Below are 18,368 nucleotides of genomic sequence, written 5' to 3'. Positions count from 1 at the left end.
TAATTGAAATCGGACGGTGGAGAGTCATCCTCAATCTCCATCTGTCTATTATTGTTCATCTTCAACCCCAAACCCGCGGGCAGTCAGCTTAACCACATGGTCCCGGCTGCTAAGCCTCTCCGAGCACCAGATTTTTTCTCGCACGGCCGTATTATAGTTGCCAGATTTCCGGGTCAACATTTTGGGTCGTGGGACGTGATCCCGGGTCGACTGGATTGATGGCACCAAGTACTCTACCAGTGGCGATACCTGATTTATTTTAAATACGAAAATAGGCATATCTCTAAATGAATAAATAAAAGGAAGCCCATTAGGCCCATTAGTCACTGCGTGACCTAACTGATCGTGCAGTTCCCCTCACACGGCTGCTCCCCTGTTGCACACCGGACAACACCGCCGCCGCCTTTCCATGGCAAGTCGCTTTGCTCATACGCATCATCAATCCCCTAACACATCACCGCCTCTTCCAGCAGACATGGTGACCAATGAGGCAACGTGGAAAGAGATGGAGCTCATCTGACGGATACGGTGATGAGACGAAGAACTGCAGCAACGATTTGTATTCATCTACTGCCGCTCTCCCCACCCGGTTCACTGTGCGGGGTTCACGGTCGCATCCCAGCCAGCCATCGACCCCGACCCTCGATTTGGGTCGGCGACCCTGGGTCGTGGAACGCAGCACCTACTCCGCACCCCCACCTACACCTCCGACTACGTTGGTGCTCTGACTGATTTGGATTCAAGCAAGCGGCGCTAAAGAGAATTTCAAGCGCCCGATAGCAGAACCGATTAATAATTACTAAATAAAACTGATATTGGGTTGTTGGTTATTACTCACTGGTGTCCGTGAAGAAGCCGCATGTTTCGCCCCACGCGGATTCCCAAACGCGAGCGTGCGACGCGAATTTCCTCGCCTCGGAAGCCATCGCCTTGTCGATTTCATCCGGACTCATCGGCGCCGAGGTCTTCATCTTACTCCGTGATGCCAAGGGGCTGGGCTTCTCCTCCCGTCGATCAGTCGATCGAATCGACAAAAAACGCCGGCGGCGGGTGAGAGGGTCTGCTTGGGATCAATTTGATTCCTACTTATAGATGGTGCTATAAGCAAGGGGCCTCCCGAATCGGATCTGGAGGCCTTTTCGATTGGTTTTGGGTTTCTTTCCATCGTCTGGCCGAATCGATTACGGACCCAACCCCCACACGCATACGTATACTTTCCTACGTCACGAAGGCAAAACCAACCGTCTGACTGAAACCAATCGTCCCGAAATTAATGTCGGGCCTAATTGTTTTTTCAAAAGCCCCCTCGTAGAATTAATTATCGTGCTAATCACTCCGTCTCCACCTTCCTCCTTGCCGTTGTCACCATCGGCAGCTTTCCCAAGCGCAGCCGCCGTCGGGCCATTTTTCCTCTTCCTTCCATACTGTGCACGAGGCCTTTGGCTACTCAATTTATTTCAACCTTCCCGCGCGCTTCCGGGCGCAGCTCGCAGGACCATTGCCTCTGTTGGCACTCCTCCTGTGAAACTGATGTGAAATTACTTCCAATTGAGCAAGAAGCAGAGAAAGGCAGAAACAATAGTGTGGATCGGGCAAAACAGAAGAAAGCAATAGTGTGGATCGGTAAAATCATTCAGTTCTTTACTCCTGCGAAATTGAGCGGTGGATCAACAATAGTGTGTTTAAAATCGAAAGCATTTGTAGTCCATACTGAACACTTGATCAATGGCTGATCAAGTTCACAGCCTTCATACTCAACACTTGATCCATCCATGCTTGTAAATCCGCTACTGCTAGTGTAAGAAGATACATAATTATTCTGGGGTAGAGTAGAAGTTGTGATCGTGATTTCCTGGCAAAGTAGAGTACTATCTTCTCTGCATGTGATTATTTGGCAAAGAAGATACTGAGTTATATGGAATACAGTAGCTTATTGTGAGTTTTGAATAATTGTGAGGAAAATTCAGTACAAGTTGGATCATGATCAGTAGAAGTTGGACTCAGGACTTCTTTTTATACAAACTAGAAAGCCAAAGTACAAGCTAGTGTTTTCCTGTTTATTTATATCTTCTCTGCATGCTTGTCAAAATGAGTTGAGTTGAGAACATAGCAGCTCATTCCGAGGAGCAACAGGATATGCATCTTGACAGTAATTTTTGCACCAATAAGAAAAATGATTGCATCTTGTCAGTAACTTTTGCACTTGCACCAACAAGAACTAAACTTTGGTTAACTGAATCCAATAACTACGGAGCTGTCCAGAACAAATTACAGTGCACAAATTTTCTGTCATCATCAGTAACAAAATTCAGATTAATAGATTAACACATTACAGTATCTACCAGACCAATGTCAAAACTCAGTAACAAAAATGTTCGGCGACTCCAGAGCATCTACCAGAGTTTGGTGCAGACCAGTGTCAAAATTCGTAAAAATAATTACCCTATAGACCAGTTGATCCACATGGAATGGACATTGGCGCAGACCAGTACATGCACTATATCAGACCAATGTTGATATACAGAATTACAATGTGACAATTCTGTATATCAACATTGTAATTCTGTATATCAACACTGTAATTCTGTACGTGCAGAATGGTCACAAGGAATGGACATGGCAATATCAACACTTTTTTTTCTCGAATATGCACACGTGTGCGTACTATATATTAAAGAAAAAGATATGGCAATATCAACACTATATACTAAGAATACTAAGCCAGTAAGGGTTTGATTTTTCTGGTTTTTCCGGAATTTTTTACCGCCCCTGAGAAAATGACGCGTGTGACGGAGGCTTTCCTTGTCGTTCCTATCTCTTAGCTACCTAGCGTCTTGCACTTTTTTTACCATGTCTTTCTTTCTATTGAATGCACATGAAGGGTCACGTCAGTTTCCTTTCATGTTCTGATCGTACGTGCCCATCGCTGCTTTGACTCTGGTTTCTTCGTTTGCCACGTTACAATTTTTACATTGGTTTCAGTTTTTTTCTACGGAAGATGGATCCAGTCGGGACACGTGACTTCAGTCCAATCTCATGTCCCCTCCACCGCTGTTGTAGATCTATAAATTGTCTCTCCTTCATCCCGAGACAATACAGCCGCCTCCTCCACGTCCCACCACCAAGCTCCAAAATTCTCTCCCATCGCCCCATGATCAGAGGCCATGACGGAGGAGAGGAAGGGAAGGCAACGTACATCTGCGCGGGAGGCTAAACTCAGGCCGCGGCTGCACATCATCGACGTCGCCGTCATCTTGGGCCAATGTCATTGCTCTCGACCATGAGCTTGCGGCCTCACGCCCGTTCAGGTGCCGGAGTCCCGCCGTCCCCGTTGTTCAAGCGCGCCACAGCTCGACGCTGCAAGCCACCCCGCGCCTCGACCTTCTGCCCGCCCAGATCACCGACGCCCGCCATCGCATGCCACCAGAGCCGTCCGCCCACGACGTCGTCGGGAGTTGCCGCCTTGGCTAAGCAAGCGCTGAAGCTGACACGAGGAGGTGCTCCAACACCCTATTGTTCCACCCTGATCGGTTGCTCCGTGTGAAGGCAATGGCGAGGTGGAGCAGCCGCTGTGCAGTGCCTGAAGGAGGCGCTGGCGTAGTGGCGGCGTAGGACGGTAACGACGACATGTGCAGGAAGGTGGATCCAATCCAGGGTGACCATGGCGGTTGGTTTGGTAAGTTGCCCCCCCTCTCGTGTTATCATGTGCTCTGCTCCGTTCTCCTGCGGCGGTGCGACACCTCCCTCCCAGCGTTGGCCCATTGTCAGCACTGGCAATGACACGCAGCGCGACCATCAGAGGCACCCTTCCTCAACAGCATATAACATTGCCTTTGAGGCGCCATGTTCCCGGGCCACAACTTTCCTCTCTGTAGGGCAGCTGCCACTGCATAGCTCACAAGCGATGGTATAGATAAGCACAACATCACCACTCATGGTTCCTCTTCCTTCTACTTGCCTTAATATTTCGATTTGGAAGCTGCTCTGTTTTCTCGTCTCGCATTGAGAAATTGAGGCCAACCCCGAAAGGGTCAAGGCAATTGAAGGGATGCGCCCGTCTTAGACCCTCAAGGAAATGCAAAGGCTGGCAGGGTGCGTGACTTCCCTGAGGCGCTTCATCTCTAACCTTGGATAGCGCGCCCTGCCGTTTTTTAAACTCTATTAAGAGGAAGGGCCACTTCGAATGGACCCTGGAAGCGGAGGCAGCCTTCGAGGACCTCAAGAGGTACCTCACGAGCCCGCCTGTTATGGTGGCGCCCCGCCCTCGCAAGCCCCTGGTGCTCTACTTAGCTGTCACCGCGCATTCGGTCAGTGCGGCGCTCGGGGCAGTCTGGGAAGAGCGCACCAGTGCCGGCGCGGGGTCAGACGGCTCGCGCGGGGCCGTGGAGCCCTTGTCGCCGCAGGACTGTGCCCCTGAGGCCGCCGCCCCTGAGGCGCCCGATGAGGCGCCCAAGCCGTGCGCAAGGCAGGTTGCAGTCGATACCCGGCACCTTGTTGAGCATCTGGTGTACTTTGTCGACACAGCACTACGGGATGCGTGACCTACCCTATGCAGCAGAAGCTCCTTCTCGCGCTCCTCGTCGCTTCAAGGAAGCTGCGCCATTATTTCCAAGGCCACCCCATCAAGGTTGTCTCTGCATACCCCCAGAGAAGGTGTTGCGCAGCCCAAATGCTACTGGCAGAGTCGCCGAGTGGAACATCGAACTGCGGGCTTTCCAGTTGGAGTTCAATACGACTAGGGTCATCAAGGGGGCGGCTCTCGCCGACTTCATGGCGGAGTGGACGGATACTCACGACCAAGGGTTCCGTGAGGACCAGTCCCTCACGCCTGGTGTAGCACGGTGGAACCACCCCAACGCCCCTTGAGGTTATCGGCCATGGCTGGTGGGGAAGGTTGGACTCGCTAAAAAGGAGTGCTAGATTGGATCTGGGCGCTGGAGCTAGACGAAGCTGCAAGCGGGGAGGGGGGTGAGGGTGTGGCCTAGTGCGTTGTCCTCTCTTTTGCTTTTATAAGTTAATAAAAGGCCAAGAGTCCCTTTGCTGTGCCGATAAAAAATGCCACTCCCACAAAAGATGTCATTGAGCATATGGGGAGAAACAAAATCCTGATGATATCCCTGAGAAAACGGGCATGATCTCCCCCTTGATGGAACGTGCCAGTAAAAAGGCTATCTCAAGCCACAATTTTGTTGGAAATATGCCCTAGAGGCAATAATAAAATGGTTATTATTATATTTCCTTGTTCATGATAATTGTCTATTGTTCATGCTATAATTGTATTAACTAGAAACCGTAATACATGTGTGAATACATAGACCACAACATGTCCCTAGTGAGCCTCTAGTTGACTAGCTCGTTGATCAATAGATGGTTATGGTTTCCTGACCATGGACATTGGATGTCATTGATAACGGGATCACATCATTAGGAGAATGATGTGATGGACAAGATCCAATCCTAAGCATATCACAAGATCGTGTAGTTCGTTTGCTAAGAGCTTTTCTAAATGTCAAGTATCATTTCCTTAGACCATGAGATTGTGCAACTCCCGGATACCGTAGGAATGCTTTGGGTGTACCAAACATCACAACGTAACTGGGTGGCTATAAAGGTGCACTACAGGTATCTCCGAAAGTGTCTGTTGGGTTGGCACGAATCGAGACTGGGATTTGTCACTCCGTATGACGGAGAGGTATCTCTGGGCCCACTCGGTAATGCATCATCATAATGAGCTCAATGTGACTAAGTAGTTAGTCACGAGATCATGCATTACAGAACGAGTAAAGTGACTTGCCGGTAACGAGATTGAATGAGGTATTGGGATACCGACGATCGAATCTCGGGCAAGTAACATACCGATTGACAAAGGGAATTGTATACGGGATTGATTGAATCCCCGACATCGTGGTTCATCCAATGAAATCATCGTGGAACATGTGGGAGCCAACATGGGTATCCAGATTCCGCTGTTGGTTATTGGTCGGAGAACGTCTCAGTCATGTATGCATGGTTCCTGAACCCGTAGGGTCTACACACTTAAGGTTCGGTGACGCTAGAGTTGTTATGGGAAATAGTATGTGGTTACCGAAGGTTGTTCGGAGTTCCGAATGAGATCCCGAACGTGACGAGGAACTCCGGAGTGGTCCGGAGGTGAAGATTGATATATTCGAAGAAGGGTATTGGAGTCCGGAATTGTTTCGGGGGTACCGGGTGACGACCAGCGTGTCCGAAAGGGGATTCGGAGGCCCCGACAAGCGTTGAGGGGCCTTATGGGCCAAGGGGATGGGGCACATCAGCCCACTAAGGGATTGTGATCCCCTCCCACCCCATCTCACGTATCTTGGAGAGGTGGGGGCACCTCCCCTAGGGCAGCCATCCCTCCCGGCTTGGGGGGCAAGTTTCCTAGGGGTGGGGGCGCCCAAACCCATCTAGGGTTTCCCGTGTGGCCGCCGCCCCTTCCCTAGGGAAACCCTAGGGCACCTCCTCCTCCCCCTTCCCCCTATATATAGTGAGGGAGAGAGAGGGCAGCCGCACCCCCTTCCCTGGCGCAGCCCTCTCCTCCTCCAACACCTCCTCCTCCTCCGTAGTGCTTAGCGAAGCTCTGCCGGAGAACCACGAGCTCCATCGCCACCACGCCGTCGTGCTGCTGGAGTTTTCCCTCAACTTCTCCTCTCCCCTTGCTGGATCAATAAGGAGGAGACATCCCCGGTCTGTAGGTGTGTTGAACGCGAAGGCGCCGTCCGTTCGGCGCTTAGATCGGAATCGACCACGCCACCAACCGCGTTCTTGTAACGCTTTCGCATCACGATCTTCAAGGGTATGAAGATACACTCATCCTCTCCCTCTCTTGTTGCTATAATCTCCATAGATTGATCTTGGTGATGCGTAGAAAATTTTGAATTATTGCTATGTTCCCCAACAGTGGCATCATGAGCTAGGTCTATGCATAGATTCTATGCACGAGTAGAACACAAGTAGTTGTGGGCGATGGTTTGTTCAATTTGCTTACCATTACTAGTCCTATCTTGGTTCGGCGGCATTGTGGGATGAAGTGGCCCGGACTGACCTTACACGTACGCTTACGTGAGATAGGTTCCACCGACTGACATGCACTTGTTGCATAAGGTGGCTAGCGGGTGACAGTGTCTCCCACTTTAGTCGGATCGGATTCGATGAAAAGGGTCCTTATGAAGGATAAATAGCAATTGGCATATCACTGTTGTGGCTTTTGCGTAGGTAAGAAACGTTCTTGCTAGAAACCCATAGCAGCCACGTAAAACATGCAACAACAATTAGAGGACGTCTAACTTGTTTTTGCAGGGTATGCTATGTGATGTGATATGGCCAAAAGAATGTGATGAATGATATATGTGATGTATGGGATTGATCATGTTCTTGTAATAGGAATCACGACTTGCATGTCGATGAGTATGACAACCGGCATGAGCCATAGGAGTTGTCTTAATTTATTGTATGACCTACGTGTCATTGAAAACGCCATGTAATTACTTTACTTTATTGCTAACTGTTAGCCATAGTAGTAGAAGTAATAGTTGGCGAGACAACTTCATGAAGACACGATGATGGGGATCATGATGATGGAGATCATGGTGTCATGCCGATGACGAAGGTGATCATGCCGCGCCTCAAATATGAAGATCAAAGACGCAAAATGATATTGGCCATATCATGTCACTTTATGATTTGCATGTGTTTGTCATGTTTACATCTTATTTGCTTAGAACGACGGTAGCATAAATAAGATGATCCCTCACTAAAATTTCAAGAAAGTGTTCCCTCTAACTGTGCACCCTTGCGAAAGTTCATTGTTTCGAAGCACCACGTGATGATCGGGTGTGATAGATTCTAACATTCGCATACAACGGTTGTAAGCCAGATTTACACACGGGAACACTTAGGTTGACTTGACGAGCCTAGCATGTACAGACATGGCCTCGGAACACAAGAGACCGAAAGGTCGAACATGAGTCGTATAGTAGATACGATCAACATGAAGATGTTCACCGATGATGACTAGTCCGTCTCACGTGATGATCAGACACGGCCTAGTTGACTCGGATCATGTATCACTTAGATGACTAGAGGGATGTCTATCTAAGTGGGAGTTCATTAAATAATCAGATGAACTTAATTATCATGAACTTAGTCAAAAGGTCTTTGCAAATTATGTCGTAGCTTACGCTTTAGTTCTACTATTTTAGATATGTTCCTAGAGAAAATTTAGTTGAGAGTTGACAGTAGCAATTATGCGGATTGGGTCCGTAAACTGAGGATTGTCCTCATTGCTGCGCAAAAGGATCATGTCCTTAATGCACCACTCAGTGTGCTGAACCTCAAGCGTCGTTTGTGGATGTTGCGAACATCTGACATACACGTTTTTGATGACTACGTGATAGCTCTGTGCGTAATGTTAAACGGCTTAGAATTGAGGCACCGAAGACATTTTTGGAAACGTCACGGAACATATGAGATGTTCCAAGAGCTGAAATTGGGATTTCAGACTCGTGCCCACGTCAAGAGGTGTGAGAGCTCTGACAAGTTTCTTAGCCTGAAAACTAAGGGAGAAAAGCTCAATCGTTGATCATGTGCTCAGATTGTCTAAGTACTACAATCACTTGAATCAAGTAGGAGTTAATCTTCCATATGAGATAGTGATGGTTCTCCAAAGTCACTGCCACCAAGCTACTAGAGCTTCGTGATGAACTATAACATATCAGGGATAGATATGATGATCCTTGAGCTATTCACGATGTTTGACACCGCGAAAGTAGAAATCAAGTAGGAGCATCAATTGTTGATGGTTAGTAAAACCACTAGTTTCAAGAAGGGCAAGGGCTAGAAGGGATACTTCATGAAACGACAAATCAGTTGCTGCTCTAGTGAAGAAACCCAAGGTTGAACCCAAATCCGAGACTAAGTGCTTCTGTAATGAGGGGAACGGTCACTGAAGCAGAACTACCCTAGATACTTGGTAGATGAGAAGACTGGCAAGGTCGAGAGAAGTATATTGATATACATTATATTAATGTGTACTTTACTAGTACTCCTAGTAGCACCAGGGTATTAGATACCGGTTCGGTTGCTAAGTGTTAGTAAGTCAAAATAAAAAGCTATGAAATAAACGGAGACTAGCTAAAGGTGAGGTGACGATATGTGTTGGAAGTATTTCCAAGGTTGATGTTATCAAACATCACACGCTCCCTCTACCATCGGGATTGGTGTTAAACCTAAATAATTGTTATTTGGTGTTTGCGTTGAGCATAGACATGATTGAATTATGTTTATCGCAATAAAGTTATTCATTTAAGGAGAATAATGGTTACTCTGTTTATTTGAATAATACCTTCAATGGTCGTGCACCTAAAATGAATGGTTTATTGAATCTCGATCGTAGTGATACACATGTTCATGCCAAAAGATATAATATAGTAATGATAATACCACCTACTTGTGGCACTGCCATTTGAGTCATATTAGTATAAAACGCATGAAGAAGCTCCATGTTGATGGATCTTTGGACTCACTCGTTTTTGAAAAGTTTGAGACATGCGAACCATGTCTATTGGTATATACGCATGAAGAAACTCCATGCAGATGGATCGTTTGGACTCACTTGATTTTGAATCACTTGAGACATGCAAATCATACCACATGGGCAAGATGACTGAAAGGCCTTGTTTTCAGTGAGATGGAACAAGAGAGCAACTTGTTGGAAGTAATACATTTGATGTGTGCAATCCAATGAGTGCTGAGGCACACAGTGAATATCGTTATGCTCTTACTTCACAAATAATTTGAGTAGATGTTGAGTATATTTACTTGATGAAATACAAGTCTGAATTATTGAAAGGTTCAAATAATTTCAGAGTGAAGTTGAAGATCTTCGTGACAAGAGGATAAAATGTCTATGATATGATCATAGAGATGAATATCTGAGTTGCGAGTTTGGTACACAATTAAGACATTGTGGAAATTGTTTCACAACTAATACCGCCTGGAACACCATAGTGTGATGGTGTGTCCGAACATCATAACTGCACCCTATTGGATATGGTGCATACCATGATGTCTCTTATCGAATTACCACTATCGTTTATGGGTTAGGCATTAGAGACAACCACATTCACTTTAAATAGGGCACCACATAATTCCGTTGAGATGACACTGTATGAACTATGGTTTAGAGAAACCTAAGTTGTCGTTTCTCAAAAGTTTGGGGCTGCGACGCTTATGTGAAAAGTTTTAGCCTGATAAGCTCGAACCCAAAGCGGATAAATGCATCTGCATAGGACACCCAAAACAGTTGGGTATACCTCCTATTTCAGATCCGGAAGCAAAAGTGATTGTTTCTAGAAACGGGTCCTTTCTCGAGGAAAAGTTTCTCTCGAAAGAATTGAGTGGGAGGATGGTGGAGACTTGATGAGGTTATTGAACCGTCACTTCAACTAGTGTGTAGCAGGGCACAGAAAGTTGTTCCTATGGCGCCTACACCAATTGAAGTGGAAGCTAATGATAGTGATCATGAAACTTCGGATCAAGTCACTACCAAACCTCGCAGGTCGACAAGGATGCGTACTACTTTAGAATGGTACGGTAATCCTGTCTTGGAAGTCATGTTGCTAGACAACAATGAACATACGAGCTATGGAGAAGCGATGGTGGGCCCGGATTCCAACGAATGGCTCGAGGCCATAAAATCCGAGAGGATCCATGTATGAAAACAAAGTATATACTTTGGAAGAACTACTTGATGGTCGTAAGACGGACAATGATGGTAAGTATCACCATTAAGAAAGCTCGACTTGTCATTAAGATGTTTTCTGACAAGTTCAAGGAGTTAACTACGATGAGACTTTCTCACTCGTAGCGATGCTAAGAGTCTGTTGGAATTATATTAGCAGTTATTGCATTATTTATGAAATCTTGCAGATAGGATGTCAAAACATTGTTTCCTTGACGTTTTTTTGAGGAAAGGTTGTATGTGATACAACCAGAAGGTTTTGTCAATCCTAAAAGATGCTAACAAGTATGCAAAGCTCCAGCAATCCTTCTAAGGACTGGAGTAAGCATCTCGGAGTTGGAATGTACGCTTTTATGAGATGATCAAATATTTTGGGTTTATACAAAGTTTATGAGAAACTTGTATTTCCAAAGAAGTGAGTGGGAGCACTATAGAATTTCTGATGAGTATATGTTGTTAACATATTGTTGATGAGAAATGATGTAGAATTTCTGGAAAGCATATAGGGTTATTTGAAAAGTGTTTTTCAATGGAAAACCTGGATTAAGCTACTTGAACATTGAGCATCAAGATCTATAAGGATAGATCAAAAACGCTTAATAGTACTTTCAAATGAATACATACCGTGACAAGATTTTGAAGGAGTTCAAAATAGATCGACAAAGAATGAGTTCTTGTCTATGTTATAAGGTGTGAGTATTGAGTAAGACTCAAGACCTGACCACGATAGAAGAGAGAGAAAGGACGAAGGTCGTCCCCTATGCTTTAGACGTAGGCTCTACATTATGCTATGTTGTGTACCGCAGCTAAAGTGTGCCTTGCCATGAGTCAGTCAAGGGGTACAAGAGTGATCCAGGAATGAATCACATGATAGCTGTCATAGTTATCCTTAGTAACTGGTGGACTAAGGAATTTTCTCGATTATGGAGGTGGTAAAAGAGTTCGTCGTAAAGGGTTACGCCGATGCAAACTTTGACACTAATCCGGATGACTCTGAGTAGTGAACCGGATTCGTATAGTAGAGCAGTTATTTGGAATAGCTCCAAGTAGCGCGTGGTAGCTGCATCTAGAATATGACATAGAGATTTGTAAAGCACATACGGATCTGAAAGATTCAGACCCGTTGACTAATAACCTTTCTGAAAGATCGAGGATGTCGCCTAGAGGGGGGTGAATAGGCGCTTTAAAATAATTACGGTTTAGGCTTGAACAAATGCGGAATAAACCTAACGGTTAATTTGTCAAGCACAAAACCTAAAACAACTAGGCTCACCTATGTGCACCAACAACTTATGCTAAGCAAGATAAGCAACTATGTGATAGCAAGATATATGACAAAGAACAATATGTCTATCACAAAGTAAAGTGCATAAGTAAAGGGCTCGGGTAAGAGATAACCGAGGCACGCGGAGACGACGATGTATCCCGAAGTTCACACCCTTGCGGATGCTAATCTCCGTTTGGAGCGGTGTGGAGGCACAATGCTCCCCAAGAAGCCACTAGGGCCACCGTAATCTTCTCACGCCCTCGCACAATGCAAGATGCCGTGATTCCACTAAGGGACCCTTGAGGGCGGTCACCGAACCCGTACAAATGGCAACCCTTGGGGGTGGTCACCGAACCCGTACACTTTGGCAACCCTTGGGGGCGGTCACCGGAACCCGTTAAAATGCTCATGGCGATCTCCACAACCTAATTGGAGACCCCGACGCTTTCCCAGAGCTTTACACCACAATGATTGAGCTCCGAACACCACCAACCATCTAGGGCGCCCAAGCACCCAAGAGGAACAAGCTCAAGGGCACCAAGCACCCAAGGGTAATAAGCTTCTCAAACTTCACTTCCACGTATCACCATGGAGAACTCAAACCGATGCACCAAATGCAATGCAAGGGCACACGGAGTGCCCAAGTCCTTCTCTTCCAAATCCCACCAAAGCAACTAATGCTAGGGAGGAAAATGAGAGGAAGAACGAAAGAAGAACACGAAGAACTCCAAGATCTAGATCCAAAGGGTTCCCCTCACAAAAAGGAGAAAGTGATTGGTGGAAATGTGGATCTAGATCTCCTCTCTCTTTTCCCTCAAAAACTAGCAAGAATCCATGGAGGGATTGAGAGTTAGCAAGCTCGAAGAAGGTCAACAATGGGGGAAGAACACGAGCTCAAAGGATAAGGTTCAATGGGGAAGAAGACCCCCTTTTATAGGTGGGGGAAAATCCAACCGTTATGCTCACAACCCGCACAGAGCGGTACTACCGCTCGTCCTCACGGTACTACCACTAGGGATCACGGTACTACTGCTTGCGGTACAAAAAAATACTTCCGTACCTACCTCCGCAGGACTTGGGACGAGTTTTTTGGTCCGGAGTGGTACTACCGCTGTAGGAGCCACGGTAGTACCGCTCTGGAGCGGTAGTAAAAAATTACATCCGCTCCAATTCGCGGTACTACCGCTGCAACCTTTTTAGAACACCAAAACTGCCACAACTTTTGCAAACGGACTCCGAATTCGATGAAACCAAGTTTGTTGGAAAGCTAGCGACAAGGGCTAACACAATCTTGAAATAAATATCAATAAGAAGCAGAATAGAAAAGGCCCATGAGAAAAAGGTGAGAACCCTTCCTTGGATAAGACCGATAAAACCTCCAACACCGAAAACATCATAGAAGACGCATGCGAACTCCGTTTTCGATGAACTCAAGCTTGTCATCAAGATGACCATAAGCTCTAAGACTCACAAAGAGAACTAAACAAGAACCAAGTAACATGATGCAAGGATGCAATGGTTTGAGCTCTCTACTAACGATACGATCAAGCCACCAACTTGAGAGCCCCCCTTGATAGTACGGCAAACGATCCTATAGCCCGGTCTCCCAACTACCACCACGAGACCGGTAAAATAGAAAAACTATCAAGGGACAAACCTTTGCCTTGCACATGGTCCACTTGAGCTAGATGATGACGATCTTGACTCCCTCAAGTTGGACCACCTTTCTTGATTGCGTTGGCTCGATGAAGACTAGATGATTGCTCCCCCATAGTCCACTATGGGTGAGCCACTCTTCGACACATCTTCACAAGTCCATTGACACCACAATGAATGGCAAGATTCAAGCACTTGATCTCTTCGTGATGCTCCACTTGAACTTGCACACGGCAATCTTGATGACGATCACCACTTGATGTCATCCTTTCCATGGGTTGTATGATATCTTCCTCTTGACGCAAGCCCATGGACACGTACCTAACCCCACATGGAACTCTCACATAGACCATGGGTTAGTACACAAAGTGCAATGGACAATGCTTACCATAGCATGGGATCACTTGATCCCTCTTGGTACATCTTCTACGCTTTGTGAGTTGATCAACTTGATTCACTCTTGACTTAGTCTTGATCAACCTTGAATCTTTCCAACTCTCTTAATTTGGATGATGTCTTGAAGGTAAACATGAATGATCACACAATCTTCTTCTTCAAGACATGCTTGCAATACGCTCAACACTCACATGACGAATCTTTGGATAATTCCTTAATAGCACCTTGGTTAACTCATAAACTCCTTGAAACCAACACATGGACTTCAAGGAAAGCCTATGGACAAAACCTTCAAATATAACTCAAGGCAACCATTAGTCCGTAGAGATTGTCATCAATTACCAAAACCAAACATGGGGGCACCGCATGTTCTTTCAATCTCCCCCATTTTGGTAATTGATGACAATCACTTTCAAGAGAGTTTATACAAGGAGTTATGCATCACAATGCAATGCAACAACCAATGATGCAGAAGAATGAGATGCAAATGCTTAGGACCAAAACCAAAGCAAGGAGAAAACTCTGAAGACTTCTCCACAAAACTCTCTGAAACTCCTCCCCCATTGGCACTGATTGCCAAAATGGGTGAAAAGCTTAGAAGGCCAATATAAAGAGTGTTCCTCTATAAATTGTGTATCTCTCAAAAAAAGAGTGGAATGCAATACACATATCCAATGGTAAATACTTGGAGGAAGACAAACTATATTGAGGCCCAAAGATCGCAAAAGAATGATATGCCACAAAGACATAACAAAGAGAGAAACAAGAAATCGAGCAATCAAAAGATACCTATTGAAGCAAGCAATCAAAGGATATCAACTGAAACAACTAGACCAAAGATCCTATGAGCCACATGAATGAAGGATAATATGGTATGAGCGAAGGAGTGTTCTAAAGAAACTAGAGAAGCTCCCCATGATTTGTGCACACATAAGAATTTTTGTATTTGAATACAAAGTGCACAAAATAGGATCATAGCTCCCCCAAAATCAATAGAAACATACAACAAGTGCAAGTGAGCATAAAGGAAACTAAGCCTAGCACTTGCAACAAACACATGGTTGAGCAACATGTAAAAGAGGCAACTTAAGAATAGGCTCAACAAAAATGATGTGTGTGAGTCAGGCCGAAGCACTTGAGAAGACTAAAATTAGGATGATCATTAAGCATCAACATAGTCTTGAAAGAATGAGGCACACGATGCAAAGCCTTTCATTCTCACACACAACTAAGCAAATGGGTTCACAAGAACACTAAATATGCAAAATGAATAACCAACACTTGTGACAACCCAAGGTGAAGATAGAAAACATAAGCATCATCAAGACAGGGGATACCAATTAAGATGGCAAAAGCCTCGTCAAGACAAGCATGAGGAAAATAATCTTCACCACACAAGAGTGCATCAAGATGCAACGAGATAAGACACACACTCAATGCAAAAGCTTTCACAGAGCCACCAAAGAAATAACATAAGAAAGACAAGGTGGACGTGAAAGAAAGGAAATCATCTAAAGATGTAATTTCTCTCAAGTGTATAAGGGTCTAGGTAGACGAAATCATGAGGATATATATCTACAAAGAAGGATGTACACCCGAAATAGTTACACACGAAGGAACAAGATATCCAAAAGGAAGTCATACATATACCAATAAGATATGTGCTTGGAAGCATAGCCCAAGGCTAGATATGGTCTTATTGTATATAAATGAATTCCTACCACACAACCATCAAAGACATCACAACTAGCAACAAGAGATCATTGTTGGGATGCTTTGAGAAAGGAAACAAGTACCACAAGAAAGAAAGAATAACATGCCATGATACAATCTACACACGATTGATGCAATAATGTGTGCATGTAGTAGATGATGATACTTGTTACCGAGATAGCATTGGAAGTATGTAGTAGATACCAATTGAAGGTAAAAAGTAGTTCATTGATCATCCTAGCTTGACTCCAATATGCACATGGTGACAACACCTTCCTTGTGAGTGAGCCGAGCATCCAATGCATCTCCATATGTTCCTAGAAGAACAACACAAACTAAATGGTACCCAAACTTATCGGGACCAAATAGTTAGAAACACCAATACATAGGACAAACTCCACATATATATGTGCATATAGATATGAAAATGAATTTCATGCACATCTCATCCAAATTGAGACTAGGTGGAGTTTCCCCTATATATTGAGTTAAAGAAAGAAAGCAAGCCAAATAAAATACATGAAGTAAACATGCATGCTCAAGACTTTCAAAACCCGAAACCAGAAGACAAAGAAATGCCAAGTGAAAAGGATACCAAATGGAGAAATCATCACTTGGAATATATCATTAAAGATACATCAAGGAATGAGATATCCATTGATACACACTAAATTAAAGATGTCAAACTCCCAAAGAGAGGATGGTTCCAAACAAACCAAGCTCTCAACAAAGTTTCATGATGGCACAAGGTACCAAAGGAAAACGGCTTGCCTTCCACCAACACACACACTTGATAAGGATCACAAGAAGAGTGTTCTAAAGAAAATAGGATAGCTCCCCCACGAGTTGTGCACTATAGAGAATTTGCTTTTGAATACAAAATGCACAAGGTGGATCACCACTTTCACTATATCTAGAAAACACTAGACAAGAACAAGAAATTAACAAGATCCACAAGTGGTAGGGAAGACAACGGGAGTTGACACAAACCTTGGCAAGAGAAAAGGCAAATAAAAACAAAAGCCAATGTAAAGATGATCAATAAATTCTACCACACATAAGTGACTACCAATTGTCAAAAGACAAGAAGTATTTGGAAATAGTTCCCGGTGGTAGATAACAAGGATATCCAACATCATCTTCACAACACACACAAGGAAATTGCCACTTGTAGAGCTAACATGCCACCTAGGAACAAGATAATTTACAATATCAATTCTAGGTGACAATATCTCAAATGTACACATTTTATAGGCTTGTAATATGCACATAACATATTACTCCCCCATAATGTGATACCAAAAAGAACTTTAACAAGAGGCAATAAGAGGAACCAACAAGAGATAATCAATGGAATTTTTAGAATTCGAATATCTCATGAGAGATATACCACCAAGCGACTAGATAATCTTGTAATATCAATACTAGATGATATTCCTCATGTACACACATTTATAGGATTGTGAGGTGCACAAAGCACATCACTCCCCCAAAATGGGATGTTCCATTAATCTCTCACATGATCCAACTGAAGGAAATATGCCCTAGAGGCAATAATAAAGTTATTATTTATTTCCTCATATCATGATAAATGTTTATTATTCATGCTAGAATTGTATTAACCGGAAACATGATACATGTGTGAATACATAGACAAACATAGTGTCACCAGTATGCCTCTACTTGAACTAGCTCATTGATCAAAGATGGTTATGTTTCCTAACCATAGGCATGTGTTGTCATTTGATTAATGGAATCACATCATTAGGAGAATGATGTGATTGACTTGACCCAATCCGTTAGCTTAGCACTTAATCGTTTAGTATGTTGCTATTGCTTTCTTCATGACTTATACAAAGTTCCTTTAACTATGAGATTATGCAACTCCCGTTTACCGGAGGAACACTTTGTGTGCTACCAAACGTCACAACGTAACTGGGTGATTATAAAGGTGCTCTATAGGTGTCTCCAAAGGTACATGTTGAGTTGGCATAATTCGAGATTAGGTTTTGTCACTCTGATTGTCGGAGAAGTATCTCTGGGCCCTCTCGGTAATACTCATCACCTAAGCCTTGCAAGCATTGTAACTAATGAGTTAGTTATGAAATGATGTATTACGGAACGAGTAAAGAGACTTGCCGGTAACGAGATTGAACTAGGTATTGGATACCGACGATCGAATCTCGGGCAAGTAACATACCGATGACAAAGGGAACAACGTATGTTGTTATGCGGTTTGACCGATAAAGATCTTCGTAGAATATGTGGGAACCAATATGAACATCCAGGTTCCGCTATTGGTTATTGACCAAGAATAGTTCTAGGTCATGTCTACATAGTTCTCGAACCCGTAGGGTCCGCACGCTTAACGTTACGATGATAGTTTTATTATGAGTTTATAAGTTTTGATGTACCGAAGGTTGTTCGGAGTCCCGGATGTGATCACGGACATGACGAGGAGTCTCGAAATGGTCGATACATAAAGATTGATATATTGGATGACTATATTCGGACACCTGAAGTGTTCCGGGTGTTTTCGAAGAAAAACCGGAGTACCAGAGGGTTACCGGAACC

General features: G+C 44.4%; 1 pseudogene; it reads right to left on the bottom strand.

Moving 5' to 3' along the window:
• LOC119325185 overlaps nt 1-1,118 on the bottom strand; it is a 2,949-nt pseudogene extending 1,831 nt beyond the window's left edge.
• Nucleotides 1,119-18,368: the final 17,250 nt, after the last annotated feature.

The sequence above is a fragment of the Triticum dicoccoides genome, chromosome 6B (assembly GCF_002162155.2).
Source record: "Triticum dicoccoides isolate Atlit2015 ecotype Zavitan chromosome 6B, WEW_v2.0, whole genome shotgun sequence".
In the NCBI taxonomy this organism is placed as follows: Eukaryota; Viridiplantae; Streptophyta; class Magnoliopsida; order Poales; family Poaceae; genus Triticum; species Triticum dicoccoides.
The sequence above is the reverse complement of the archived record's forward strand: the minus strand, read 5'-3'. Positions and strand labels throughout refer to the sequence as shown.